At 38.1% G+C, this 27,369-nt stretch overlaps 1 long non-coding RNA gene across 1 annotated transcript in view; it reads right to left on the reverse strand.

Annotated features, from left to right (window-relative positions):
- Positions 1-1,172: 1,172 nt before the first annotated feature.
- The window catches only part of LOC141541875 (uncharacterized), a 42,380-nt gene continuing 16,183 nt past the window's right edge, over positions 1,173-27,369 (reverse strand). Inside the window, exon 2 of the long non-coding RNA XR_012481927.1 lies at positions 1,173-1,281. This is a non-coding gene — a long non-coding RNA (uncharacterized LOC141541875). The remainder of the gene's footprint in view (positions 1,282-27,369) is intronic.

The raw sequence follows: 27,369 nt of genomic DNA on the forward strand, positions 1-27,369 counted from the left end.
TTTCTTATTTATTTTGTGGTTTGATTTATCTAATTCGGAGAGTGCAAGGTTGAGATCTCCCACTATTATAGTTTGGCTGTCTATTTCTTCTTGCAGCTCTCTCAATTTCTCTTTTAAGAATTTAGATGCTGCTCCACTTGGTGCATATATGTTTAATATTGATGCTTCTTCATTATTGATGCTACCCTTTAGCAGGATATAATGCCCTTCCTTCTCTCTTTTAATTAGATCAATTTTTGTTTTGCTTGATCTGAGATGAGGATGGCTACCCCTGCTTTTTTGGCTTTGCCTGAAGGATAATAGATTCTGCTCCATCCTTTTACTTTTAGTTTGAATGTATCCCCTTGTTTCAGGTGTGATTCCTGTAAACAACATATAGTAGGATTCTGACTTTTAATCCAGTCTGCTAACTGCATCCTCTTTATGAGGGTTTACCCCATTCACATTTATGGTTAGAATGACTAATTCTATATTGTTTGCCATCCTGTTAACTCATGCTTATGCTTTTCTCCTTTCCTTCCCTCTTACTCCTCTACCCAGTATCAAACCTGTGACAGTCTTATACATGTTAAATATATTATAATATATTCTAGATTCTAGATACAATATATGTGTGTAGAACCGAATTTCTTGTTGCACAGAAAGAATTGGATTCAGAAGGTAAAAATAACAGTTTACATTCATTTCCCAGTGTTCCTTTTCTGGATGTAGCTGGTTCTGTCCATCATTAATCCATTGGAATTGGATTAGCTCTTCTCTATGTTGAAGATATCCACTTCCATCAGAATACATCCTCTATAGTATCATTGTTGAAGTGTATAATGATCTTCTGGTTTTGCTCGTTTCAATTAGCATCAGTTGATGTAAGTCTCTCCAAGCCTCTCTGTATTTCTCCTGTTGGTCATTTCTTACAGAAAAATAATATTCCATAACATTCATATACCATAATTTACCCAACCATTCTCCAATTGATGGGCATCCATTCATCTTCCAGCTTCTAGCCACTATGAAAAGGGCTGCCACAAACATTTTGGCACATACAGGTCCCTTTCCCTTCTTTAGTATTTCCTTGGGATATAAGCCCAGTAGTAGTATGGCTGGATCAAAGGGTGTGCACATTTTGATAACTTTTTGGGCATAATTCCAGATTGCTCTCCAGAATGCATGCCTAGTTTTTCTAATGATCTATTTACTTTTTTAATTTCTTATTTGTTTTGTGTTTTGATTTGTCTAAATCTGAGAGTGCAAGGTTGAGATCTCCCAGTATTACGGTTTTACTGTCTATTTCTTCTTGCAACTCTCTTAACTTTTCCTTTAGAAAGTTATATGCTATGCCACTTGGTGCATATATGTTTAGTATTGATATGGCTTCATTGTTTTATGCTACCTTTTAGCAGGATATAGTTTCCTTATCTCTTTTAATTAGATCAAATTCTGCTTTTGCTTGATCTGAGATAAGGAGGGCTACCACTGCTTTTTTGGCTTTACCTGAAGCATAATAGATTCTGCTCCAACCTTTTACCTTTACTCTGTATGTATCTGCCTGCTTTAAGTGTGTTTCCTGTAAACAACATATTTTAGGGTTCTGACTTTTGATGCAGTCTGCTATCCGTCTCCTTTTGATGGGAGAGTTCATCCCATTTCCATTTACAGTTAAAATGACTAATTCTGTATTTCCTGCCATCATATTATCCCCAGATTATGCTTTTTCCCTTAACCCCCCTGAACCCCTTCCCCAATATTAAATTTATTGACCCCACTTGTTACACACAGCCCTCCCTTTTTTAGTATCCCTCCCCCTTCCAAGTCCGTTCCCTTATTCCCCTTTTACTTTTCCCTTTTCCTCTCCCCCCTTTTAATGAGGTGAGAGAGAATTCTCTGAAAAACAAATATGTTAATTATTTACTCTTTGAACCTCTTCTAATGAGAGTAAGATTCACACAAAGTTTCTCCCCTTCTCTAAATTCCCTCAGATATGGTATATTTTCTATGCCTCTTCCTGGGATGTAGTTTCCCTCTTTTTATCACTCCTTCCCCTTTTTCTGATACTACCCCCTTCCCTTTACTACTCCCCCCCTTTTTCTATATCAGTAAAATCAAATTATCCATGCGGACTTTCTATATATCCACAAGAGACATACAGTTCTCAAGGGTTCTGTGTACCTTTTTCTGTTTCTCTTCAGTCTTGTGGATGTAGATCAAATTTTTTGTTTAAATCTGGTTTTTTTCTTAGAAACAAATGGAATTCCTCTGTTTCATTGAATGACCATCTTCTTCCATGGAAAAAAATGCTAAATTTAGCTGGGTAGTTTATTCTTGGTTGCAATCCTTGATCTTTTCCCTTTTGAAATATCAGGTTCCAGGCCCTTTGATCTTTTACTGTGGAGGTAGCCAGATCTTGAGTGACCCTTATTGTAGCCCCTTGATATTTGAATTGCTTTTTTCTAGTTGCTTGCAATATTCTTTCCTTTGTGTGGTAATTCTGCAGCTTAGCCACAATATTCCGTGGTGTTCTTTTTTTAGGGTCTATTTCAGAAGGTGTTTGATGAATTCTTTCCATGCCTATTTTCCCTTCTGTTTCTATTATCTCTGGACAGTTCTCTTTGATGATTTCCTGTAAAATACAATCTAGGCTCTTTTTTTGGTCATAATTTTCGGGAAGTCCAATGATCCTGAGATTATCTCTCCTAGATCTATTTTCCAGGTCTATAGGTTTTCCCAGTAAGTATTTGACATTCTCTAGCTTTTTTTTTCATTTTTTTTTTATTTGGATGATTCTTGGGTTCTCAATGAATCATTCATTTCAATTTGTTCCATCCTGATTCTTAAGAAGTTATTTTCTTCATTCAAATTTTTTTAGTTCTTTTTGTATATGCCCAATTGTGTTTTTAAATGAATTATTTTGCTCTATTTCAAAGGTTCTGTTTCTCTGGGACTTCCCTGGATGAGTTCCACAGCTTCCAGCAAAGCCAAGCCAGGCTCTATTGAATTAGAAGTTGCCTTGGGCTGTGTCCCTACTTTTCAAGCTCTTAACTACCCCAGTGAAGCCCCAGGCAGCAGAAGCCACAGCAGCACCACCATGACGAGATCTGTTAGGTCACTTCCCGATCGGGTTGGTTCTAGGATCTGGCTTTATATTTTTAAAGTGGCTTGATTTCTCTTCTGGACTGCTGTTTTATAAGCAGAGAAGAGCTAACAGCCTGTGCCAGATTCTTCTATCTCAGTGGCTTCTCTGATCCCAGAGTTCTCCCCAGCTTGATCAGCACAGTATGCTAGCACCTCACCCTGTCTGTGCTGGCCTTTTTTCTTCCTCCCCTGGGAACCGACCTTTTCTGTTGGAACTCCAGATTCTCTTTAGCACGTAAGTCATTCTTCCAGTCCTGGTGGTTTCTATCAGACCAGCATTATTTTTGAGGCTGATTTAAGTAATTGGTATTGAGGGAAGAAGGGAGCTCACAAAATCACTTGTATCTTCTCTACCATCTTGGCTCCGCCCCTGGACCAATTTTATAAATCTTATACAAATGTCCAGCCAAGCTGATGAAATTTTAAAGCATAGATCATAACTTTTACAATTTACAATTTACCCAAAAAACATTTTAGAAAACAATATATTTCATCTAGTTAGGGGATACAAATATGTGACCTATTAAGGTAAGTTACCAAAACTGTTTTATCTTCCTATTTTTTAACGTTAAATCATATCAAATATAGATTTACATTGTCTGTAATGTTTCAATGTCAGCACACAAATTTCTAAATTTTTGTGACTAAAGTAAACAAATTCACAATTCTAGCACATACCAGTGAATGAATGGTGATTGTCTCATGCAATTGTAATAGAGATTCATCATCTAAAATTTACAACTCATCTTGCTATCTAAGGAGGTGGCCTTAAGCACAACATTCCAGGTGTAAAAGCTACTCACTAGAAATTATTTCTACTTAACCAAGTTGTAGATTATCAATCAACTCATCCTTCATTGGGATCTTTGTAAATCCAACTAGTTATTTCTCATGGATAACAAGCTTCCTCACAAGATACTTTCAAGAAGCTTAACATACTTACAATTTAAGAGAAATTCCAGAAAATGACTCCTGTTCACTTTCTGGTTACTTTCTTTGACTGATACCCTCTTTCTTTGTCCTCTTTCACCTGTTTCAATTGAGAGCTGCATATTCTCAGGTCTCCAGGCTTTCAAAGTACAAACCTGATCCAGATAAGTTTTAGGGAATTTTTTTTTCAGATAAAAACTTTAAGTTACAAGCCAAATCTCACTTCTACAATTAAAACAACAACAACAACAATGTTACTTTTTGGTTGTTTTTGGCAGTCCACACAAATCTTTTACTCTTCCTCTCTGAATCAGAAAAGGCTTGAGGAGTAGGCTATTGGCTGCCAGGATTTAAAGGTAATCAACTGCTTTTCAGTTTTTCCCTAACATTCTCAATCGATTCCAATTTCCATTAAAACAGCCAGAACAGAGATGACAATTTCCATATCCGTCTACTAGGCTATAATGAGAGATCTTTAAAAAATGCTTTTACAGCTTACATGAGACTAACATGAACTGATGCTAAGTAAAGTGAGGAGAACCAGGACATCATTGTAAGTGGCAACTCAAGATTATAGGATGATCAATTCTGATGGAAGTGGCTCTCTTCAACAATGAGGTGATTCACGCCTAGGGCAATGAACTTGTGATGATGAGAGTCATTTCACCCAGAGAGAGGACTGTGGGAATTGAGGGTACCTGACAGTATTTCATTTTCACACATTTTGGTACAATTTGCTTAAATTTTATATTCTTTCCCAATTTTTCTTTTACTTTATGATCACATTTTTACTGTACAGCAACATAATTATGTAAATTTGCATGCCTATTTTGGAAGGAAAATGTATTTTAGCCATGTTAAGCATATAGAGGACTGAATGTAATCTGGGTAGTGGGGGGGAAGGTGGGAGTAATTGAAATGGAAGTTTTTTTAAGGAGAAATGTTAAAAAAATTATCCTTGCCTATGTTTTGCAAATAAAAAAACTTCAATAAAAATAAATAAAAGGAAGTTTAACAAAAGGATATGAATGAAGGTAAAGAATATCGGGCAAGGTAGAGAGGAGGAGAAGGAGGAAAATACTAGTTCTTTTGTCCTGTCAGTAAAGAAAGCAAATTATCTGTCCTGGCCTTGAACCAGAAAGAGAAAAGCAATGAAAGCTGAATCAAAAAAAATTGACATGGAAGAATATCATATACTTTTTATCTCTGCACTTCAGATACAAATGTATTTTTTTTTTCTTATTAGTGAACGGTCAGCCAAACACAAGGATATACAAAGTTAAATGTTGAGAGATATTTTTAATCTTTTGTAAAGATACTCTCTGGGTGGAAAATGACATTGTATGTAATGAGAATCAGTGGTATATACAATTTGCAAGCCAATTAAGGCAGAGTGGCTTATGTTCAGGGAACTATGTAACCAACAAGCTTCCTGTTTCTGCTCATATACTCCAGCCTTGCAATCACAGAGGTGACTGGAAGAACTCAAGTGATAGAACAGAAAAAAGGGTTCCATATGATGTCATCACTACCTCACAAACAGTTACTAGGATAAAAGCCCAGGAATCTCAACAGCTGTGCTCTGTGCAGGAGAGAGAGAGAGAGCATGAGAGAGGGAGAGAGAGTGAGAGAGGGAGATAGCGCCAGAGCCAGAAACAGGGAGAGCGAGAGGGAGAGAGGTGGAAGGAAGAGAGAAGGAGAGAGGTGGGGGGAGGTGGAGAGAAGGAGAGAAGTAATAGGAGAAGGAGAGAAGGAGACAGGTGGTAGGAGAGAAGGAGAGGAGAGAGGTGGTAGGTAGGAGGAGGGGAGGGGGAAGGGGGTAAGGGGAAAAGGGAGGGACAGGTAGGAGGGTAGGCAAAGGGGAGGGTTGAGGGTAGGGGTTGGAGGAGAACAGGATAGGAGAGGGCTAGGATAGAGGGATTGGGAAAGGGAGAAGGGTAATAGGTATAGAGATATAGAAGTAGAGATGTTTAATAGAGAAGAGATAGCTATAGAGAAGGAAGAGATAGTTATAGAGAAGATAGAGATAGATATAGAGAAGATATAAAGATAGGGAAGATAGATATAGATATAGAGAAGATAGAAATAAATATAAAAGATAGAGAAGATAGAGATAGATATAGAGAAGGTAGAGATATATAGAGAAGATAGAGATAGATATAGAAAAGAGATAGAGATATAGAGATGATAGAGGCAGAAGATATAGAGAAGATAGAGATAGATATATAGAAGATATAGATTTAGAAAAGATAGAGATAGTTAGAACAGAAGGATAGATATAGAGAAGATAGATTTTGATAGAAAAGATAGAAATAGAAAAAGTTGAAATAGAAGAGAGCAAGTGTATGAGATAGCGACAGAGTGAGACAGTAAGGAGGGTGAGAGAGAGAGACTGTGTGTGTGTGTGTGTGTGTGTGTGTGTGTGTGTATTTGTGTGTGTGTATATTTGTGTTTGTGTGTTGCATACACTGGTTCATCAGAAACTGAGAGATTGCCTTGTTTGTCTCACCTTTGAAAAGTCCTTACAGGTAGGAGGCTTTAAAATAACACACTATTCTGGGGAAAGGAAAGCCAAATATGGAGGAGGAATGAGCGAGTTTGTATTTGGGGAGGGGAGAGGGAGGTGTGTCATTTTGTGGGAAGTCATTGTTTCTAGAGATCAATGTGAGAGATATACCTTGTACCAGCAATAGGACATGGACAAGATGGTTGGTCCTCTGTACTCAATGGGGGGAGCACCATGGATACAACTGAGATCATGAGAGAGTACACTCTCCTGCAAACTCTGCTGAGGTAACTCAAACCATTTGAGACTCACTTATAAAGAAAATAGCTTTCTGTTGTTATCCTGAAGAAGCTTCTCTGTTCTTGAACAAAGACCAGGGCCTGGGAGTTAGGATGACCTAAGTTTCAAATTCAACCTCACACAGAGCTGAGTGTTCCTGAGGCAAACCAGTTTGCCTTTATTTCCTCACAGGGTTGCCATAAGGATCAAATGAGATGGTATGTTGGGAAAGGTTTGAGTGCAGTGCAAAGGAGAGAAGGGAGGTCCTTCCTCTCTCTCTCTCTCCCTCCCTCCCTCTCTCTCTCTCTCTCTCTCTCTCTCTCTCTCTCTCTCTCTCTCTCTCTTTCTTACTGATATGACCCCAAGACTGCCTCCTAATACACATTGCTAAACCATTCAAACAATTCCATCCAATGGGGGATCAAGCTGAACCATCAGAGACTTGTGGCTCCCCTTAGGTGGAGAGGAGATGGGGCAGTGCAGCATCATATTTCTTAACCTTTTTCTGACAATTCACCTTTTGACAACTTCCATCTTTCTCCAGACCATATTTTAAATTGATAAAAAAATTTTTTGCAATCTCAAAACAAATATGTTTTTGTTTTATTTTTTATTATTTTTATTTTTTGATTAGATGGGGTGGACAAGTTAATTGTATGAATGTGTGAAAAATTTTTCTCCTGTAGTTGGGTAGCCAATCTCTCATTTCTTCATAGAGAGGTAGTGTGCCTCAAAACACTGTAAGTGTTAAGAAAGGTTTGTCCAGGGTAGAAGTGTTAAGACTTTCAAGCCTCTCTTTCTGGCCCTTCTGATCCATATCATAGTTTGTACTTTGCCCTTAGGTCTTGTGCATTTGAGTATACAAATAGGAGAGAATTCTTTGGGGAAAGAAGCAGCAGGAATGGGAAGCCCATGGACTGTAAGCCTGACAGGTCCATGGGATGTTTTGAAATCAAAGAAAATTGAAATTATTCTCAGAAAGTCTGATAGAAGTTACCCACCAGAGCAAACAAATGAACTTTACAGATTCTTCTTTATGCAGACAGACATTTTGCCTTCTAGATTCCATTCTCTTTTTCTTCTATTGACATACAAGGGAGTTTCTGCATTGCTGCCTTTGGATTGCTTTGAATGATGAGAGAAGGAGGAAAGAGATAAAGGGATCTTTAGGAATGGATCAAATTGGTTAAAATGGATAAAATTTTTTTTTATCAATTGTGTTGAGGCTGGGTCTATTGTAACAACAAATAGGATGATGAAAGGCAATAGCTGGGCTGTGCCCAATGAGCTATTAGGGCTTTCTTATACTACTTGCTGCTCATTTAGCTGGGAAGATGGGGCAGTTATTGGAACCAAAGCTTAGTATTTATTTGTTGACATTTTTTCCCTCAGGAAATTCTTGAACCTCAACATGGTGAAAAAAAATCGGGTATTTCCTCAAGGTGAGAATCAATTACTCAAGAAAAATGGAGTAATATTTGTTCTTTTATATCAGGCACTATATTAAATGAAGAAGATATGCCCAAAAATTCATTCTAAGAGTAGAACCAAAAGCACACCAACATTATTCCAGATAAATATAGAGTATGGAAAAGTCATGTCAGAAGACATAATCCTAATGGAACAATGAAGATATCAAAAGAGTGTAGGATAAATTATGGTATATGAAGGTTATGGAATACTATTTTTCTGTATGAAATGACCAGCAGGGACTTCCGGCCAAGATGGCGGTGTGGAGGCATACAGCTGCTTGAGCTCCTCGTTTTCTCTCAGAACTTACTTCATGACAAGCCTCTGACTTAATGCTTGACCCAGAAAGACATCCACAAATAATCACCAAGAGAAGACATCCTTGAAAGTCGCCAGAAAAGGTCTGTGTTTGCTCGGGGGAGGGGCAGGCAGCCAGAGCAAGACAGGCAGCTCACACAGCTCAGACCTGAGGGGGAGGGGTGTGATCTCTGCCGTTTCTGTGAAAGGGCTTTTGCCCCAGTGTGGATGCTCCATCTAGGCAGCAAGCCAGGAGCAGCAGAGAGGGTGTAAACACCGGAAGTGAAGATTAAAACCCCAGAAAGCCAGCGTCTCTCAGAGCCCAGCCACCCCCAACCCCCACCTGGACTGACTCAGTGCTTTCTCGGAGCCTCAGAGCGCATACTCAGTACAGTCATTGCTGTTCTGTTAGTGGCTCTCTGCTGCCCTACCCCCAGTCTGTAGAGGAAGCCCATTGATACCATCCAGCCCATCCCCCCAAAAACAGACCAATTGTTTCTCGTGTCGGTTTGTTTTCTTTGAGTCCTACTCTGACAAAATGAACAAAAAATTCAAAAGGGTTCTAACCATTGACAGCTTCTGTGTGGAGAGGGAGCAGACTTCAAATGCTGAGGAGACTAGGAACAGACTGTCTCCAGATGTATCCCCTGGGAGGGATATAAGCTGCTCCTCAATACAAAAGAACCTCATAGAGGAAATCAAAAAGGCTCTCACAAGAGAGCTGGAGGATAAATGGGAAAAGGAAAGGGAAGCTTGGCAAGAGAGCCTGGAGAAGTCATCCCATGCATTCAAAGACAGAGTGGATAAAGAAATCAAATCATTGAGAAACAAGATTAGTGAGCTGGAAAAGGTAAACAACTCCAAGGAAAACAGGATTAGTGAGCTGGAAAAAGAAATCAGCTCTCTAAAAATAAAAATGGATAAAATGGAAAAAAAATCCATAGAAGATAAAAACTCAATTGGACAATTACAAAGAGATATAAAAAAAGTGAGTGAAGAAAATACATCATTGAAAATTAGACTGGAACAAGTAGAAATGAATGACTCAAGGAGAAACCAAGAGGTAGTCAAGCAAAACCAGAGAAATGAAACAATTGAAAAGAATGTCAAGTACCTTATCAGAAAGACAACAGACCTGGAAAACAGATCCAGGAGAGACAATTTGAGAATAATCGGACTCCCTGAAAAATGGGAGGAAAAAAAGAGCTTGGACACCATTTTCGAGGAAATTATCAAAGAGAACTGCCCAGACATTCTGGAAATAGAGGGTAAAATAGACATTGAAAAAATTCATCGATCACCTACTGAAAGGGACCCTAAAATCAAAACGCCAAGAAATATAGTGGCCAAGTTCAAGAACCATCAGACAAAGGAAAAGATATTGGAAGCTGCTAGAAAAAAGCAATTCAGATATGGAGGATCCACAATAAGGATAACCCAGGATCTAGCAGCGTCCACATTAAAAGAACGCAGGGCCTGGAACATGATATTCCGAAAGGCTAAGGAACTTGATATGCAGCCAAGAATAACTTACCCAGCAAGAATAAGCATCGTTTTCCAGGGAAGAAGATGGACATTTAACGAAATAAATGAATTCCATCTATTTTTGATGAAAAAATCAGACCTACATAAAAGGTTTGATCTTCAAATACAGAACTCGAGAGATTTCTAAAAAGGTAAAAAGAAATCTTGAGAACTATACTTCTGTCAAAAAAATATGTAAAGAACATATGTACAATTTGTCTTAGAAACTAGAGGTGGAAAGGAGATTATATCATAAAGTGTAAAGTGGTGGTACTACATCTCATGAAGAGGCAAAAGTAACCTATTATATCTGAGAGAAAGGAGGGAGATGAACATAGCGTGTATCAATAGACATATTCGATTTATGGTGAAACTTCTTCCACTTCATTGAAAAGTGAAAGGGAAGGAGTAAGCTAAGGGGAAGGGAATACAGTAATTTCGAGGAAAAGGGGTAAAATAAGGGGAGGATCTTTAAGGTGGGGGAGGGATCCTAAAAAGAGAGGGTGTGAAAAGCAAGTGGTGTTCACCAGTTTAATACTGGATAGGAGGGTAAAAGGGAAGGAAAGGGAAAAAGCATAAGCAGGGGTTAGTAGGATGGCAAGTAATATAGAATTAGTCCTTCTAACCATAAATGTGAATGGGGCAAACAGCCTCATAAAGAGGATACAGTTAGCAGACTGGATTAAAAGTCAGAATCCTACTATATGTTGTTTACAGGAAACACACCTGAAACAGGGTGAGACATTCAAACTAAAAGTAAAAGGGTGGAGCAGAATCTATTATGCTTCAGGCAAAACCAAAAAAGCAGGAGTAGCCATCCTCATCTCAGATCAAGCAAAAACAAAAATTGATCTAATTAAAAGAGATAAGGAAGGGGATTATATCCTGCTAAAGGGCAGCATCAATAATGAAGCAGTATCAATATTAAACATATATGCACCAAGTGGTGCAGCATCTAAATTCTTAAAAGAGAAATTAAGAGAGCTGCAAGAGGAAATAGATAGCAAAACTATAATAGTGGGAGATCTCAACCTTGCACTCTCAGAATTAGATAAATCAAACCACAAAATAAATAAGAAAGAAGTCAAAGAGGTAAATAGAATACTAGAAAAGTTTGATATGATAGATCTTTGGCGAAAGCTAAATGGAGACAGAAAGGAGTATACTTTCTTCTCAGCAGTTCATGGAACCTATACAAAAATTGATCATATACTAGGTCATAAAAACCTGAAAATCAAATGCAGTAAGGCAGAAATAGTAAATGCATCCTTTTCAGACCATAATGCAATCAAAATAACATTTAATAAAAAGCCAGGGGAAAATAGACCAAAAAATAATTGGAAACTAAATAATCTTATACTAAAGAATGATTGGGTAAAACAGCAAATCATAGACATAATTAATAACTTCACCCAAGAAAATGACAATAATGAGACATCATACCAAAATGTGTGGGATACAGCCAAAGCAGTAATAAGGGGAAGTTTTATATCTCTACAGGCCTACTTGCATAAAATAGAGAAAGAGAGGGCCAAAGAATTGGGCTTACAACTAAAATTGCAAGAAAAGGAACAAATTAAAAACCCCCAGACAAACACAAAACTTGAAATTCATAAAATAAAAGGTGAGATTAATAAAATTGAAAGTAAAAAAAAACTATTGAATTAATTAATAAAACTAAGAGTTGATTTTATGAAAAAACCAACAAAATAGACAAACCCTTAGTAAACCTGATTAAAAAAAGGAAAGAGAAAAAGCAAATTGATAGTCTTGAAAATGAAAAGGGAGAACTCACCACTAGTGAAGAGGAAATTAGAACAATGGTTATGAGCTACTTTGCTCAACTTTATGCCGATAAATTCGATAACTTAAATGAAATCGAAGAACACCTTCAGAAATATAGCTTGCCCAGATTAACAGAGGAATAAGTAAGTAGTCTAAATAGTCCCATCTCAGAAAAAGAAATAGACCAAGCTATTAACCAACTTCCTAAGAAAAAGTCCCCAGGACCAGATGGATTTACAGGTGAATTCTACCAAACATTTAAAGAACAACTAACTCCAATGATATGTAAACTATTTGAAAAAATAGGGATTGAAGGAGTCCTACCAAATTCCTTCTATGACACAGACATGGTACTGATACCTAAAACAGGTAGATCGAAAACTGAGAAAGAAAACTATAGACCAATTTCTTTAATGAATATTGATGCTAAAATCATACCCAGGATAATTATGACCAAGTGGGATTTATACCAGGAATGCAGGGCTGGTTTAATATTAGGAAAACTATTAGTATAATTGACCACATTAATAATCAAATTAATAAAAACCATGTGATCATCTCAATAGATGCAGAAAAAGCATTTTATAAAATCCAACATCCATTCCTACTAAATATGCTTGAGAGTATAGGAATAAATGGAGTATTCCTTAAAATAATAAGGAGCATATATTTAAAACCTTCAGTAAACATCATATGTAATGGTGATAAACTAGAACCTTTCCCTGTAAGATCAGGAGTGAAACAAGGTTGCCCACTATCACCATTACTATTCACTATAGTACTAGAAACTCTAGCCTTGGCAATAAGACCCGAGAAAGAGATTCAAGGAATTAGAGTAGGAAATGAAGAAATCAAATTGTCACTTTTTGCAGATGACATGATGGTATACTTAGAGAACCCCAAAGACTCTGCTAAAAAGTTATTAGAAATAATTCAGAATTTTAGCAAAGTGGCAGGATACAAAATAAATCCACATAAATCCTCAAGATTTTTGTACATTACCAACACAATCCAACAGCAAGAGATACAAAGAGAAATTCCATTCAAAATAACAGTCGATAGTATAAAATATTTGGGAATATATCTACCAAAGGAGAGTCAGGAATTATATGAGCAAAATTACAAAACCCTTGCCACAAAAATAAAGTCAGATTTAAATAATTGGAAAGATATTCAGTGTTCTTGGATAGGCCGAGCGAATATAATAAAGATGACAATACTCCCCAATCTATTTATTTAGTGCTATACCAATCAGACTCCCAAGAAACTATTTTAATGACCTAGAAAAAATAACAACAAAATTCATATGGAAGAATAAAAGGTCAAGAATTGCAAGGGAACTAATGAAAAAAAAGTCAGAGGAAGGTGGTCTAAGTGTACCTGATTTAAAGCTATATTATAAAGCAACAGTCACCAAAACCATTTGGTATTGGCTAGGAAATAGACTAGTTGATCAGTGGCATAGGTTAGGTTCACAGGGCAAGATAGTGAATAAAAATAGCAATCTAATCTTTGACAAACCCAAAGATCCCAAATTTTGGGATAAGAATTCATTATTTGACAAAAACTGCTGGGAAAACTGGAAATTAGTATGGCAGAAACTAGGCATGGACCCACATTTAACACCACATACTAAGATTAGATCAAAATTGGTCCAAGATTTAGGCATAAAGAACGAAATCATAAATAAATTGGAGGAACATGGGATGGTTTACCTCTCAGACTTGTGGAGGAGGAAGGAGTTTGTGTCCAAGGGAGAACTAGAGACCATTATTGATCACAAATTAGAACATTTTGATTACACCAAATTAAAAAGTTTCAGCACCAACAAAACAAATGCAAATAAGATTAGAAGGGAAGTAACAAATTGGGAAAAAATTTTTACAGTTAAAGGTTCTGATAAAGGCCTCATCTCCAAAATATACAGAGAATTGACTTTAATTTATAAGAAATCAAGCCATTCTCCAATTGATAAATGGTCAAAGGATATGAACAGACAATTTTCAGATGATGAAATTAAAACTGTTTCCACTCACATGAAAGAGTGTTCCAAATCACTATTGATCAGAGAAATGCAAATTAAGACAACTCTGAGGTATCATTACACACCTGTCAGATTGGCTAAGATGACAGGAACAAATAACGATGAATGTTGGAGGGGCTGTGGGAAAACTGGGACACTGATGCATTGTTGGTGGAGTTGTGAAAGAATCCAACCATTCTGGAGAGCAATCTGGAATTATGCCCAAAAAGTTATCAAAATGTGCATAACCTTTGACCCAGCCATACTACTACTGGGCTTATACCCCAAGGAACTACTAAAGAAGGGAAAGGGACCTGTATGTGCCAAAATATTTGTGGCAGCCCTTTTCATAGTGGCTAGAAGCTGGAAGATGAATGGATGTCCATCAATTGGAGAATGGTTGGATAAACTATGATATATGAATGTTATGGAATATTATTGTTCTATAAGAAATGACCAACAGGAGAAATACAGAGAGGCTTGGAGAGACTTACATCAACTGATGCTGAGTGAAACGAGCAGAACCAGAAGATCATTATACACTTCAACAATGATACTGTACGAGGATGTATGCTGATGGAAGTGGATTTCTTCAACATAGAGAAGAGCTAATCCAATTCCAATGGATTAATGATGGACAGAACCAGCTACATCCAGAAAAGGAACACTGGGAAATGAATGTAAACTGTTATTTTTACCTTCTGAATCCAATTCTTCCTGTGCAACAAAAAATTCGATTCTACACACATATATTGTATCTAGAATATACTGTAATATATTTAACATATATAAGACTGCTTGCCATCTGGGGGAGGGGGTTGGGGGAGGAAGGGAAAAAGTCTGAATAGAAGTAAGTGCAAGGGATAATGTTGTAAAAAATTACCCATGCATATGTACTGTCAAAAATGTTATAATTATAAAATAAAATAAAAATTAAAAAAAAAAAAAGAAATGACCAGCAGAAGGAATACAGAGAGGCTTGGAGAGACTTACATCAACTGATGCTGAGTGAAATGAATAGAACCAGAAGATCGCTGTACACTTCAATGCTGTATGAAGAGGTATTCTGATGGAAGTGGAAATCTTCAACATAAAGAAGATCCAACTCACTTCCAGTTGATCAATGATGGACAGAAATAACTACACCCAGAGATGGAACACTGGGAAGTGAATGTAAATTGTTAGCACTACTGTTTATCTACTCAGGTTACTTATACCTTCGGAATCTAATACTTAATGTGCAACAAGAAAATGGTATTTACACACATATATTTTATCTAGGTTTTACTGTAACACATGTAAAATGTATGGGATTGCCTGTCATCGGGGGGAGGGAATGGAGGGGGGGATAATTTGAAAAAATGAATACAGGGGATAATATTGTAAAAAAAATTACTCATGCATATATACTGTGAAAAAAATTCCAAATTAAAAAAAAAAGGGTGTAGGAGACAGGTGAACAGGGTGAACTGGTTGTTTGCTATGCAACTAAAGAAAAGAAAACTTCTGGGGGGAAAATGTTGACGAAGGAATTAAAAGATGCCTAACTCAATGGATGATATGTGGGCTAAGCAAAGGGAAGAGTGGTGGATGAATGAGCATGCAAACCTGGGTGACAGAAAAGGGAAGTTCAGAAGAGGGCAGAGAGTGCACGACAAGGAACAGATTCTGTTTTGGACAGTTTGAGCTTTTGGTTCAGTTGGGCAAATGGAACAAAATGTCCAAAAGATAATATGTGGGAAATTGGGAAGAGAGCTCAAGTGAGAGACTGAAGCAGGGTCAATACACCTGGGATGGGTTTCAGCTTGATCTGTTTATATTGCAACATAGGATGATACTTTTAACTGCTTAGGACATTATCATTATTCTGATGGGTAAAAGTAGTATAAGTATCCAGAGAATAAGGAACATGAGTGGAATATGAAGGGATAATATCTTTTAAAAAAATTGATGGAAAGACTGATGCAGGAATGTACAGGAAAAAGGGGAAAAAAGAAGTGGAATGGTGCAAATTACCTGCCATCAGAAAAAGAGGAATGAAAGTATTTTTCACTGAAGGGGAAGAAAGGGACAAGCAGTTGGTTGAGTGAATTTTGCTCTTGTCAGTATTGGTTCAATTACGAGATACCCTAAATACAAACTAGGGATATGGAACTCTATTTTAGCCTGCAGGAAAATAGGAAGGGGATGGAATATGGGAAGAGGGGAGGTGAAAAAGCTCAGATAATTTTGGGGAAGTCCTTGATCAAAAATGAAACCCTTTTGAGGAAAGTCAGACTGAAAAGTGAGAGAATAAATGAAGGGAAATACAATTAGCAACAGTAAATGGAAAAAACAATTTTTGAGGCAAGTTCTTCTGATGAGATATCATTGTTCCCTGGGAAATGATGAGCAGAATGTTCTCAGGTAAAAAAAAAAACCTGCAAAGTCCTCCATGAACAGAGTGAAATATGCCATACATGAAATGACAGCAATGTTCTGGGGTGACCAACTGAAAATGATTTTGTTATTCCCGTGAATACAATCATCCACAACTACTCTGAAGGGCTTACACAAAAAACAAAAACAAAAAACCCTATCCATTCCCAGAAAAGGAATGATTATGTTTGAATATTGATAGAACATTCTGTATTTCTCTCTTCTGTCTACTTTTAATTCAATTTTTTGGAGACTTTTATTTTTCATTAAGGTAGAAGATTATGTTTTTATTCACTTTTATATAAAAGTTTGCATAATTATAAATGTGTTTCCATAATTGTAAGTGGGAATCAGGGAAAAAAAACCTAGAAAGCAAAAATCTTGAAAGCAAATGTCAAAGAAAAATATTGAATACATTGGGTAAAATATTCAATAAATTAAACAGCAAAAAAATCCATTCACATTTATACTTTGGAAATTATAAGAGTAACTTTACGTTTTAATTAGTAAGAAAGTGAGAAATGATAGTGTAGAGTTAAGAAGAGTGAGAAAGTGGGAAGAAAAAATGGAGGCCACAGTCAATAAACATTATGTACTGTGGGCCAAGCTCCATATTAAGCACTGGGGCATCTAAAGAATGGCCCAAGCCAGGCTCTGGTTTGGAGGAGCTCCCAGTCTAAGGGGGTAACCCCATACTAACAACTGTACAAATAAGTTGGTTCCCAGAAAAATGGGAAGTAATGGAGTTGTCTCTTGGGCTTCCTCCAAGTATGGAAGGAGGGAGAGCATATGCTTGAGCACACTGACAAGGGCCCAGTTATCCTCCAAAGGCCACGGATCACTCTTGGTAGGTCATAAACCCTGTGCTGCTGCTATGTTTCCCACCCCAAATCTGCTTCCTGATTCCTTCCCCTTTGCTCATCTGGTCCCTTCTTCATCCACAGACTTGGTCCAGGAGGAGCAGAGGAGCTTTTTCCAGATAGCAAAAAAAGCTTCTATTCCCAGGTCTCCCTCACCGTGTTGCTCCCTTAAGCAACAATGCTTCTCTGGAGAGGACACCAAATGTCCTTTTTGACATGGATGCCACATCCAAGACCATCAGAAATGTCCTCTGAACCCTCCTCCCAATGGGACCAAGGAGAGGAAGCCGAGGAAGAAGAAAGCCCACCATTTACCATCCTAGTGACCATTCCTTGGCCAAATCAGCAGATCAAAATCCAGCTGGCACCTCCCACAGAATGCAACACCTGCCCTGAAATGATCTTGGAACCCTCCTCCAACTGGCCCCAAGGAGAAGATACTCAAAAAGTAACCCCACCCAGTACTCCCTCCCACAGAAGAGGCTGTGGAATCTTTAATATTTTTACTGTAGGGAGTTGTTGGAGTGGACACTCTTAAGAGCCACAAGTCCTAATTCCACCCCTCCCACACATACACATAGAACAAATGTGAATACACACATTTAAATGAAAGACTTGAGGTATCACAGGGGTCCTCCAGACCAACCCCCAAAAATGAAAAAAATGACTTGGCTAGACATGAACCTGTCTGAAGTGGCAACATGTCCAGACTAAATCATTAGAAGAAGTGGGGCCCCCTGGCCTAGTTGGGAGTGACTGGAACCTCAACATTAGCACAGAACTTCATCTCCCAAAGTCTCTGTCAAGTTGAGATCTGAGCCCTGGAGGCCTGAGAGAAGCTGGGCTAATTAGGATGGCAACCAGGCCCAGCTGTGTCACTGAGGACCTGAGGACCTGGCCCTGGCAAGAAGGAACCAGCCCCCAGTGGGTGCAGAGGCAGTGAGGAAGGGATGCAGCTGGCTGCCAGTATATGCAGGAGAGGAGAGCTCTTGCTTTGGGGCTCCTGGTCAGAGACTTTGAAGTTCCTGCTCAGAGAGAAACATTGAAGGGAAGCTTATGGAACCTTCACCACACATTACAATTAGAGGTACTTAGCCTCTTTAAAAAGAAAAAAAATCCACCTGAAAAGAAGAATCCCACCATTGAAGCATATTATGGGAACAGGGAAAAGGAGAGTTTATCTTCAAAGGTGGACACTCAGGTAAAAAAGCTTTTACCTTAAAGAGTAATGAGCAATGGCTGCAAATCCAAAGAAAATGTATAGAAGAACTCAAAAAAAGAATTTAAAAATCAAATGAAATTGTGAAAAAAGTAACTAAAAAAAAATTCATCCAAAAACACCCCAAAAGCTTGTGGGGAAAAAAAAGGAAACCAACTTACAGAGGAGGAAAAGGAGTCTCAAGATGAAAATATTTCTTTTAAAAATGAAGATTGGCGATGGGAAGCTAGGGAAATGCAGAAAAATCATGAAATAACAAAACAAATTGGAAACATTGGAAATAAATAGAACAATGTGACACATAAAGTTAAAGACTGACCTGGAGAACAGAATAGAATAGAATGGAAAACAGAAGAAGTCGACTACCTGAAAAGTCTGACCAAAAAAAGAACCTTGACACAATAATGCAAGAAATAATTTGGGAATATTGTCCTGGAATGATAAACATTAGGGGGAAATGAAGAAATAGGAAAAAAAAATCTTAAATACTGTGTGCCAAATGAAGGCATTTATTACTCTTGTGAATATCCGTGTTAATGCCCACCCTACATTCACTGCTGCCAGTTCCTTCTAATTCCCAGGCCCTCAAAGAAATCTCTGGGCCTTGTCTTTTGAAGTGCTTAAACCAGTTTTACCAAGCTTCACTCTGTCTGAGGTCTTCCAAGATCTCTGGCCATCATTTCGTAAATATGATGGTTTAGATACATGGGGGAGAACAATCATGTGCAAGCTCAAGGTCTTTTATTCACATGTTCACCTCCTGCCTAGCTGATGTCCTGCTGACTCCCAGAAAACCAAGGCAAAAAGGACCTGCTTCCTCCTCCCACAGCTTAAAGAGTGTCTATGAGGTCAGAGGCCCAGCTAGTTCTGAGATGGAGTGCCTCCCATTAATAATGCAGATCTGTGTGACCAGAGTGGGAACTCTGGCCCATGAGGTGGTCCCTACTAGTTGACAGCAGACCCTCTTTCAGGGGTCTCCAACTTTATTGCTTGTTTACTTTCTGTTGCACTGTGCTTGACAACTCCTTCGACCATTACAATTCTCTTGTCTTGTAAGGCAGGGACCACTGAGCACATTAAGCTAACTTGACCACAATAGCTGGCTTGATCAATGACATTACAGAGTGTATAACAGAACAAAGGCAAACAAAAGTATGACACAGAACTGGGCCCAACAGGGGCTGAAATTAACCGTGGAAAACATGGTGTTCAATGTATTCAACAAAGACATATTCAAGGAGGCAGGATGTCATGGAGGCAGGATGTCAATGAAGAAGAATGTCAAGGAGGCAGGATGTCATGGAGGCAGGATGTCATGGAGGCAGGATGTCAAGGAGGCAGGATGTCAAGGAGGAAGAATGTCAAGGAGGCTGGATGACAAAGAGGCAGGATGTCATAAAGGTTGTGTGAGCTGTCTGTGTCGCTCTGGCTTGCCTGCCCTCAATCTGCACCCAGTCTGTTTGACTCTCCCCTGAGCAAACACAGACCTTTTCTGGCTAATTTCAAGGATGTTTTCTGTTGGTGATTATTTGTTTGTTTCTATTCTGGTCAAGCATTAACTCCCAGGCTTGTCATGAAGTAAGTCCTGAGAGAAAACATGAAGCTCAAGCAGTTGTCTGCCTCCACGCCATTATCTTGGCCGGAAGTCTTGTTTGTTTACTTATATCTTTATGAATCCTATTTATTTTCTGAGTCTAAGTTAGTAAACATCATTGTTTCCTAGATTTTTAGGTTCTGTCTCATGGTGACAATGCTCTCCATGATTCTCTCCTTTATCATTTCTCTCAATGAGAGATTACTTTTATTATGACAGAATATGCATGTGGAATCATTTGTAGTTAACTTGCCTAAATTCCCCTTATCACCAATTTTTTTTAATGTTTAGTGCTGTAATCAAGTCAATTATAAATAATATAGGAAAAATAGTCCACTAATAAGAATCATAGAAAGAAATGTTGTTCCTGCTTGAGTGCTGTGCACATGTTATCTCAGAGCTGGGCTTTGCCAATCAATTTAGAGATTATGGCTCTCAACAAGAAAGGAAGAAAAGAAGGAAGGAAGGAAGGAAGGAAGGAAAAAGAAAGGATGCTAGGAAGGATGCAAGGAAGAAAGAAAAAAGGAAGCAGGAAGAAGAAAGGGAGGAAGGAAAGAGGTATTGTCAAATTGACCTTTAGTATGTTAACAGAAACCATCTTTGCCTCCATTTTTACCTAATTTTAATGGCATTTTTTTTCCAAGTCAAAAGGCATAAAGTTCTTATGTTGCCATAAGATAACAAAAGTTGGGAAAGACTCAAGACTAAACTCCTAATGAATAAGCTAAAGGATTTGCAACTTGATTAAATACAATGCCTATAGGAGTAAAAATAACCCTAACAATATAAGGAACTAAACCAATTACCATTGCAACAAAGGCCCACTGAAAGACAAGGTAATCCTGTCAATGCCCCTCTCCAGGTAAAACTGCTTCATGCAAACAGACCAGTTAAAAATCTTGCCTCCAGGACTATCTTCAGTCATTTTGATGTATACCTGGACAATGGACCCAGATGTTTCAGGAGGAGAAAGTGAAAACAGGTTACCTTGGACAGCTCTCCCTCACTTAAATCCAATTCACTTTTTTGTGAAGATCATAGGCATGTTATTCAGGCTCATTGGAGATCCTACTCATGAGAACTTTGACTGGCATGGGCCAACCTAATCAAGGCCTTTCTCACCCTAATTTTCAAGATTTTGTAGAGAAGAAGGGATGCTTTGCATATGGTCAAGATACTGGATGAATCGATTGTATTTGTCATTGAATAATTGGGAGAATTTATACCTTAAAAGTGGAGGTAATAGACACATCTCACCTTTCATTTCAAAGGATTTGTACATCTACACTCTCTTATGTTCCCACCAATATTGCGTAGTATCCCTTTTATTATCCAAATTTTACAGTTGAGCAAATGGACTTGTAGAAATTCTGTTGCTTTTTTGATCATCATTAAGTATTTCATAATAAGTGTCTGGACTAACACCTCAACTCTTCTTCTTACACATCAACCTGAATGACTTTAATGATTTGCTTTAAGTATGCACATTATTAAATAATACCAGCAATTTACATTTTCATAAAGTTATAATACATAATGTTTTTCTCAAAATGTTTCATGAATAAAAGACTTCTTTGTCCAGGGTAGAAGTGTAGGTTAAAACTTTCAAGCCTCTCTTTCTGGCTCTTCTGGCCCACATTGTAGTGAGTACTTTGCCTTTAGGTCTTGTGGGTTTGAGAATACAAATAATAGATAACTCTTGTGGAAAAGAGGCAGCATGAATGGGAGCCCATGGACTGTAAGTCTGACAGGTCCATAGGATGATGTGAAATCAAAGAAAATTGCAATTGTCAGAAATTTTGTGTTTTGCACTCTCTTTTGATAGAAGTTACCTACCATAGCAAACTTACTTTACATATTCTTTATGCAAACATACATTTTGCTACGAGGTTCCATTGTTTTCTTCTTTGACAAAAAAAAAAAAAAAAAAAAAAAAAAAAGTTCCTCCCTTGCTGCATTTGGATTACTTTTAATGATGAGGAGAGAGGAAAGAAGTGATGGAGAAAGGAGGAACCAGGGAAAGAGACCGTTAGGAATGGATCAAATGGGATAAAATGTATAAAAAAGGATTTTTATCAATTGTGTATAAAAAGGTTGGCTTTACTATAATGACAAATAGGATGATGAAAGGCAATAGCTAAGCTGTTCCCAATGAGCTATTAGGGCTTTCTTGTACTACTTGCTGTTCACTTAGCTGGGAAGATGAAGTAGTTATTAGAACTAAAGCTGAATATTCATTTGTTGACATTATTTTCTCTCAGGAAATCCCTGAATTCAACATGGTGAAGAAAAATAAGGTAGTTCCCCATAGTGAGAGTCAATCGATAGACATGTGGTAATACTTGCTCTTTGTCACTGTATTAAAGGAGGACAATATCCCCAAAAATTCATTCTAAGAGGAAAGACCAAAAGCACACAAAATATATGCCAAATAAATATAGAGTATAAAAAAGTCATGTCACAAGGCATGATCCTAATGGAATAATGAGGCTATCAGAAGAGTGTAGAAGACAGGTGAGCAGGGTGAACTGGGTTGTTTGCTATGTGAGTGAAGAAAAAGAAGACTTCTGGGAGGAAAACGTTGAGTAAGGAATTAAATGGAACCTAACCCAATGGATGATATGTGGGCTAAGTAAAGGGAAGAGGGTTGGATGATTGAGCCTGAAAATCTGGGTGACAGAAAAGGGAGTTTCAGAAGAGGGTAGAGAGTACGGGACAAAGAACAGATGACACTTTTGAGCTTCTAGTGCAGTTGGGTATCTAGGTCAAAATGTCCAACAGATATGTGGGAATTTCGGGAAATAGCTCAATTGAGACTGAAGCAGGTTCAATACACCTGATAGTGGTTTAAATTTGATCTGTTTATATTACAAAATAGGAGGATGATACTTTTAACAGCTTTAGGACATTATCAATATTCTGCTAGATAAAAGGAGTATACATAAAGGTAAGGAATATGAGTGTAATATGAAGGGATAATATATTTTTAAAAATGTAGGGAAAGGATTGATATAAGAATGTATAGGAAAAAGGGAAAAATATATGTGGAATGGTGCAAATTATTTTCCACAAAAAGAAGCATGAAAAAGTTCTTTCAGTGGAGGGGAATAGGAAGATGAGAAGTTGTTTGAGTGAACTTTACCCTTATCAGTATTGTTTCAAATAGAAGACACCATAAATAATGACTAGGGATATCAAACTCTATCTTAGTCTGCTGGAAAATAGAAGAGGAATGGAATATGGGCAGAGGAAATGTGATAAAAGATCAGGTTAATTTGGAGAAGTCCTTGATCCATAATGAAACACTTTTGAGGAAAGTCATACTGAAAAGAGAATAAATGGCTGGAAATACAATTATCAAAGTCATACTGAAAAGAGAATAAATGGCTGGAAATACAATTATCAATGACAAATGGAAAAACAATTTTTGAAGCAACTTTCTCTGAATAAATATCATTGTTCTCTAGGAAATGATGAACATAATTTTCTTGGGGGGGAATAGTCCTGCATGAACAGAGTGAAATATGCTATATATGAAATGACAGCAAGGTTCTGGGGGTAACCAGATGAAAATGATTTTGTTGTTCCCAGGAACACAATCATTCATAACTACAATGAAGGAATTAGACAAAAAATTCCTCTGCATTCACAGAAAAGGAATGATTGTGTGAATATAGATAGAAGTCTTCTCTATTTCCATCTTTATCTACTTTTAATTTAATTTTTCTAGAGGCCTCTAATTTTCATTAAGGTGAAAGATCTATATTTTTATTCACGACTTTTATGTAAAAGTTTGCACAATTTTAAATGTGGTTCCTTAATTGTGGGTGGGAATCAGGGAAATAACTGAGTAAGCAAAAATCTTTTTTTTTTTTATTATATATATATATATATTTTATAATATTATCCCTTGTATTCATTTTTCCAAATTACCCCCCCTCCTTCTCTTCCCTCCCCCCGACGACAGGCAATACCATACATTTTGCATGTGTTACAATATAGTCTAGGTACAATACATGTGTGCGAATATCATTTTCTTGTTGCACAATAAACATTAGAATCCGAAGGTACATGCAACCTGGGCAGACAGATATTAGTGCTAACAATTTTCATTCCCCTCCCAGTGTTTCTTCTCTGGGTGCAGCTACCCCTGTCCATCATTGATCAACTGGAAGTGAGTTGGATCTTCTTTATGTTGAAGATTTCCACTTCCATCAGAATACATCCTCATACAGTATTGTTGAAGTGTACAGTGATCTTCTGGTTCTGCTCATTTCACTCAGCATCAGTTGATTTAAGTCTCTCCATTGCTCTCTATATTCCTCCTGCTGGTCATTTCTTACCGAGCAATAATATTCCATAACCTTCATATACCACAATTTACCCAACCATTCTCCAACTGATGGACATCCATTCATCTTCCAGTTTCTAGCTACAACAAAAAGAGCTGCCACAAACATTTTGGCACATATATGTCTCTTTCCGCTCTTTAGTATTTCTTTGGGATATAATCCCAGTAGTAGCGCTGCTGGGTCAAAGGGTATGCACAGTTTGATAACTTTTTGGGCATAATTCCAGATTGCTCTCCAGAATGGCTGGATTCTTTCACAACTCCACCAGCAATGTATTAGTGTCCCAATTTCCCCACATCCCCTCCAACATTTGTCATTATTTGTTCCTGTCATCTTAGCCAATCTGACAGGTGTGTAGTGGTATCTCAGAGTGGTCTTAATTTGCATTTCTCTGATCAGTAGTGATTTGGAACACTCTTTCATGTGAGTGGATATAGTTTCAATTTCTTCCTCTGAGAATTGTCTGTTCATATCCTTTGACCATTTATCAATTGGAGAATGGTTCGGTTTCTTATAAATTATGGTCAGTTCTCTATATATTTTGGAAATGAGACCTTTGTCAGAACCTTTGTTTTTAAAAATATTTTCCCAATTTGTTACTTCCCTTCTAATGTTGTTTGCATTAGTATTATTTGTACAGAAACTTTTTAGTTTGATGTAATCAAAATCTTCTATTTTGTGATCAATAATGATCTCTAGTTCTCCTCTGGTCATAAATTCCTTCCTCCTCCACAAGTCTGAGAGGTAGATTATCCTCTGTTCCTCTAATCTATTTATTATCTCCCTCTTTATGCCTAAATCATGGACCCATTTTGATCTTATCTTGGTATATGGTGTTAAGTGTGGATCCATATCTAATTTCTGCCATACTAATTTCCAGTTTTCCCAACAGTTTTTTTCCGAATAATGAATTTTTATCCCTAATTTTGGAATCTTTGGGTTTGTCAAAGATTAGATGTAAGCAAAAATCTTAAGAAAAGTATTCAAAAAAGTGGGCAAATAATGAATTAAGTAAAAACAAAAAATTCATTCACTTTTGCACTTTGGAAGTTATAAGAGTAACTTTGCATTTGAATTAATAAAACTCAACTGTATAAGAATGTGAGAAACCACAGTGCAAAGTTTAGAAGAAAAAGCAGGAAAAATGAATTTAGGCCACAGGCAATAAATATTATCTACTGTGGGCCAAGCTCCATAGTAAGCATTGGGGGATACAAAGAATGTCCAAAGCTAAGCCCTGGTCTGGAGGAGCTCCCAATCTAAGGGGGTAACCCCATACAAACAACTGTGCCAAGAGTGGCTTCCCAGAAAAATAGGAAGTAAAGTTTTATCTTGGGCTTCCTCCAAGTATGTAATGAAGGAGAGCATATGCAGGAGCACACTGACAAGGGCCCAGTCGTCCTCCAAAGGCCAGGAATCACTTATGGTAGATCATAAACCCTGTGCTGCATGCACTATCTTTCCTACCCACAGTCTGCTTCCTGATTCCTTCCCCTTTGCTCATATGGTCCCTTCTTCATTCACAGGCTTGGTCCAGGAGCAACAGAGGAGCTTTTTCCACAAGGGAAAATCGCTTATATTCCGAGGTCCCCCTCATTGCATTTCTCCCTTTTCATCAAGCAACAATGCACAAGTGCTGGACCTGGAGGGCCAGAAGGGCATCCTTTGTGCCAGGTCAAGACAGAAAAAGGACATAATGGTCACATCTTGGCTGAGAAGTGTAGCTTTTGAGGTTCCTTCTCTGACCCAGGCTGTTCCACTTCTTCTGGTGGAACCATTCCCTCCTGTTTTCCCTGAGGGCCATCAGAAAGCCACCCTGGCCTATCCTAACAACACCAACAGTGCTCCTCTGGAAAGGACACCAAAAGTCCTGTCTGACATAAGTTTCAAGCATATTCTGAAATGATCTCTGAACCCTCTTCTAAATGGAAACAAGGAAAAAGTCCTGAAGCTGAGGAAGAAGAAAGCTCAATATTGTCCATCCCAGTGACCATTGCTTGGCCACAATACATCCAGCCCCTCCCACAGAATGGAACATCTGCCCTGAAATGATCTTGGAACCCTCCTCCAACTGGCCCCAAGAAGAAGATCCTCAACCCCAAGAGGTGACCCCAGCCAGTTATTCCAAAGTCAGTGGCAGCTGGAAAAGGAGACCCCCAGTCCAACCCATCTCCGAGGACAGTCCCCAAGCGCCCATAGAAGAGGCTGTGCACAACAAGATCTGTTTTGGGGCCTTTGTAAAATTTCTGGAAGATTGTAGGGAAGGGTTGGAGAGTAGACAAGTTCCAGTTCTCTCAATTTCCCCCACAAACCAAACAAATTTATACCTCAGTGTGAATATAGACATTTAAATGAAAGACTTGAGGTAGCACAGGGGTCCTCAAGATCAACCCCTTAAAATTAAGAAAGCTACTTGGCTGTACATGAACCTGACTGAAGTGGCAACATGTCCATGATAAATTGATAAATCCATAGAAGAAGTGGGGCCCCCTGGCCTAGTTCGGAGGGGCTGGAGCCTCAGCAGAACCACAGTTTCATCCCTCAAAAGTCTCTGTCAAGTTGAAATCTCAGTCCTGGAAGCCTGAGGAAGCTGGACTTATTAGGATGGCAGGCAGGCCCAGCTGTGCCACTGAGTACCTAAGGACCTGGTCCTGGCAAGAAGGAACCAGCCCCCAGTGGGTGCAGAGGCAGTGGGGCAGGGGTGCAGCTGGCTGCCAGTATTTGCAGGCGAGGAGAGCTCTTGCTCTGAGGTTCCTGGTCAGAGAGAAACATTGAAGGAAAGCTGATGGAACCTTCACCACATCCCCAATTAGAGGTGCTTAACCTCTTTAAAAAAAATACACCTGAAAAGAAGAATCCAATCATTGAAATATATTATGGGAATAGGGAAAAGAAGAATTCATCTTCAGAGACAGACATTCAGGTAAAAACCTTTTACCCCAAAGAGTAATGAGCACTGGTTGCAACCCCAAAGAAAATATGTAAA

This window comes from Sminthopsis crassicaudata, chromosome 1 (genome assembly GCF_048593235.1).
Source record: "Sminthopsis crassicaudata isolate SCR6 chromosome 1, ASM4859323v1, whole genome shotgun sequence".
NCBI lineage: Eukaryota > Metazoa > Chordata > Mammalia > Dasyuromorphia > Dasyuridae > Sminthopsis > Sminthopsis crassicaudata.